This window comes from Tupaia chinensis, unplaced genomic scaffold, assembly GCF_000334495.1.
Source record: "Tupaia chinensis unplaced genomic scaffold, TupChi_1.0 Scaffold000591_1, whole genome shotgun sequence".
NCBI lineage: Eukaryota > Metazoa > Chordata > Mammalia > Scandentia > Tupaiidae > Tupaia > Tupaia belangeri.
Genome location: NW_006160107.1, coordinates 287,557 through 291,522, shown reverse-complemented (window position 1 = coordinate 291,522; position 3,966 = coordinate 287,557). Strand labels below are relative to the sequence as shown.

Genomic DNA, 3,966 nt, shown 5'->3' with positions numbered 1-3,966 from the left:
TAACAGTGTAGTTATATATTTCATACTTGTTTGATTTGAAATATCTGACTCTGAGCAAAAAACACAAATAAAGCAGAAAACAGGTCTATGCCAGGCATGTGTGTGTGTGTGTGTGTGTGTGTGCATGCCCAAAATCCCAGGAAGAGAATGGAGGAGTAGGGATTGCTATGTGGCCATACTGACTTGGAGGATAATTTTTCACTTTCTCCCTCCCTTCTACTCTCTGATGAATGCATGTGTCTTATAATAAAAACCTAAGTAAAGAAGAAAGAAGAAGAGAAGAAGAAGAAGAGGAGAAGAAGAAAAAGAAGAAGAAAAGAAGAAAAAGAAGAAAAAGAGGAAAAAGAAAAGAAGAAGAAGAAGAAAAGAAGAAAAGAAGAAGAAAGGAGGAGGAGGAGGAGGAGGAGGAAGAGGAGGAGGAGGAAATATCTCCAAATACCATGAGTGCTTGTGAATGGTGTTCATCTGCCAGGGAAGAATAGGCTTGTCTGCAGCTCCTGAAGATCTCATTTCTTTTTTTTTCTGCAAAAGCATCATATAAAAAACTTTAGCCACCACATACACAGTATGATAGATAAAAAAGCCAGAGTCAGACATGGTCATCATGTTCAAATCAGACTGTAGAAAATGGGGAATAATTTGGTGGGCACTTTCTAATTTTGCCACATAGTGATCCAGCAAGTGAGCATAGAAAAAAGTAAGCCCAGAGTTTACTGAAGTAAAAATATTGTGGGTCCCTGCCATGGCTGTACCATGCCACTTGCAGCAGCAGCTGTTTCTCCCCAGTGGTCACTCCCTGTGGGACCCTCCCTGCATGCAGGAGAGAGAGAGAGATAGAGGGAGGACACTGAGCCACAGCACCAGCACTGGAGCCCTTCGCTTCACCCTGCCAGCTCCTCACCCTCTGGGAGGAACATGGAGTTAGGATTTTGAAGATCTAGAAGTTATTCTCAAATATGTTGAGATGACGTTTGAAGTTAGATTGGAAGACAGGAGTCAACAAGAAAAAAGAAGAAAAATTTTGTAAGATAATCTCAGTGGTACCTTAAAGAAACTGAAGATAACAACTACTGACAAGACTGAGAATAGTTTAGAAGGATGCTTGGATTGTCTGCTGCAAGTCCTGGGTCAGAATAATGCAGAAACAAGTGAAAAGCTCCAAGAAAGTGGAATACTTCAGCTGCTTGAAAATCTATTGACTCCCCAGTCTCTCTGCACAGTCAAAGTAGCTAACGTCATAGCAGAAGTAGCCAAAAATGAATTTATGTGACTTCCATGTGTGGATACTGGATTGATTTCACCACTGGTGCAGCTACCAAATGGCAAAAACTAGGAAGAGGGGCAGAGCCCCTATGGATAGAGCCCTAGGAAACATATGTTATGATAACCATGAGGGCAGAAGTGCAGTTGGCCAAGCAGGTAGTGCACAGATTGTAATTGATTACTTAAGGTCGTTGTGCAGTGTAACAGATCCCGCCAATGAGAAGCTCTTGACTTTTTGTGGCATGCCAATTAACTATAGCAATGAGAAAGATTCCCTCCAAGCTCAGCTTATCAATGTGGGTGTCATTCCTACCTTAGAGAAATTACTGGGTATCCACTGCTAAGATTCAGATCTTACAGAAATGTATCTTGTTTCCTTTGGTAATTTAGCAGAACTTGAGTCAAGTAAAGAACAGTTTGCCAGCACAAACATTGCTGAAGAGCTGGTAAAGTTGTTCAAGAAGCAAATCGAACATGATAAGAGAGAAATTATTTTTAAAGTCCTTGCCCCTTTGGCAGAAAATGATGCTCTTGAGCTACAGCTGGTTGAAGCAGGCCTGGTAGAGTATCTACTAGACATTGTTCAGCAGAAGGTGGATAGTGACAAAGAGTATGAAATTGCTGAGCTCAAAACTGGTTCAGATTTAATGGTTTTGTTACTTCTTGGAGATGAATCCATGAAGAAGTTATTTGAAGGAGAAAAAGGCAATGTGTTTCAAAGGGTACTTCCCTGGATTCCATCAAATGAACACCAGCTACAGCTTGCTTGAGCACCGTTCATTGCCAACTTTGCCAGAAATGATGGAAATTGTATTCATGGGGTCAACAACAGGATTGTAGAAAAGCTTATGGATTTACTGGACAGACACGTGGAGGATGGCAATGTGACCATCTGGCACGCAGCACTCAATGCTCTCAGGAACCTGGCCATCTCAGTTGTAAATAAAGCAAAGATGTTATCTGCTGGGTTCACAGAGACAGTTCTGAAATTCCTGAAGTCAGAAATGCTCCAGTTTGGTTCAAACTTCTGGGAACATTAAGAATATTGATAGATGCCCAAGAAGCTGCTGAACAACTGGGCAAGAATGTTAAGTTAGTGGAGCATTTGGTGAAATGGTGTGAAGCCAAAGATCATGCTAGGGTGATGGGGGAGTCCAACAGACTGCTCTCAGCCCTCACCCAGTACAGTAAATTGAAAGATGTAATTAAAACCGTCATACAGAGAGGTGGCATCAAGCATCTTGTTACCATGGCAACTAAGTGCGCATGTAATAATACAGCCCTCATTGCTTTAGCACTAATAGCAGCTTTAGAATTGGGCACTGCTGAGAAAGATCTAGAAAGTGCTAAACTTGTACAAATTTTACACAGACTGCTAGCAAATGAGAAAAGTGCTCCTGAAATAAAATATAATTCCATGGTCCTGATCTGTGCTCCCATAGGATCTGACTCTCTACACCAGGAAGTGAAGGATTTGGCCTTTCTAGATATTGTATCTAAACTGCTCAGTCAGTGAGAACAAAAGTGTCACCCAATAGACCTCTCTCACAGAGCAGAGACTTACTGTGGAAAGCCAAGAGCCACCCCTTGCTGATATACAGCATCATCCCATCTCTGAATTCCCCTTTGTCCTCCATCCATCTGCCTCTTCTGCTTCATTCTTTACCACTATCCCATGTGCATGTGTGTAATGTTCCAATACCAATTACTGTAGGTACCTGCCTAATAAGATTTTTAAAGCCCATAGTTGGTGTGAGCATGACTTTGTCAAAAACAGGTCTCCACTCATAACTGTTCTCTTGTATTCATTTCTGTTGCTTGAGCCACATTAAGTAGAATGTGCATAGTATAGTCCTATGATGGTGTAAACTTGGTACTACATAGTGAATTTCTCCTCACATGTGGTAAACTACATAATAACATACTGGTCAATTAGAAACAAAGAATGCAGCAGAGTCTGTCTAGCATATTAAAAACAAAATTGAATTAAAAATAGCTCTTTTTTGGTGTTTGAGAAGCACAGTGATCAAAAAATTGTATGACTACTCATTTATTAATCATACCTACTAATGTCAAGCCCATGGTACCTTGAGTTAAATAAAATTGCAATGTTCTCGCTCTTTAAAAAATCTTACGGGTATTGGGAAGGTTTCACTGTCTTGAGAAATTGTTTAAAGCCAGAAATTTTCCTTTTCTACTTTGAAAAAAAAAAGAGGTGTCCATGGAAAAACTGTGGCATCTTCTCAAAATTAGTCAAAATAAGTTTCCACACTGTGGAGTGTGAATTTCCCAAGATCTGTACATTTCCCAAAATTAAATAGAATTCTTTTTCCCATCTCAGGCTCCAGACACTCCTTTCATTACCATGTATTATATACACATTTGCAGATGACACTCTGATCCTCTACACAAGAGTAAAATCCGTGAACAAATGACACCTTTTGTGGTAGGAAGCTTTTCCGTAACGACCATACAGATATCCTTTTCAATCATCTTTTTCTTTAGATCCTGAAGGAACTGCTACCCTTGCATATCATCAGATACATAGAGTGCCACCCATGTCCAGTCAAAATGCAGCAACAACCAGATGATTCCATGAGTCAGAGAGCTGTCCTTGGTGGCCATCTGATAAACTAATGGAAATTGGTCTTTAGCACTTAGTATGGGATCAAAATGATTATATGTGACCTGAATAAGAAAAAA

The 3,966-nt window shown here is 40.2% G+C and overlaps 1 pseudogene; it reads left to right on the top strand.

The window, feature by feature from the left end:
* Positions 1 to 1,027: 1,027 nt before the first annotated feature.
* On the top strand, positions 1,028 to 2,954 carry LOC102485950 (rap1 GTPase-GDP dissociation stimulator 1 pseudogene; annotated as a pseudogene).
* Positions 2,955 to 3,966: the final 1,012 nt, after the last annotated feature.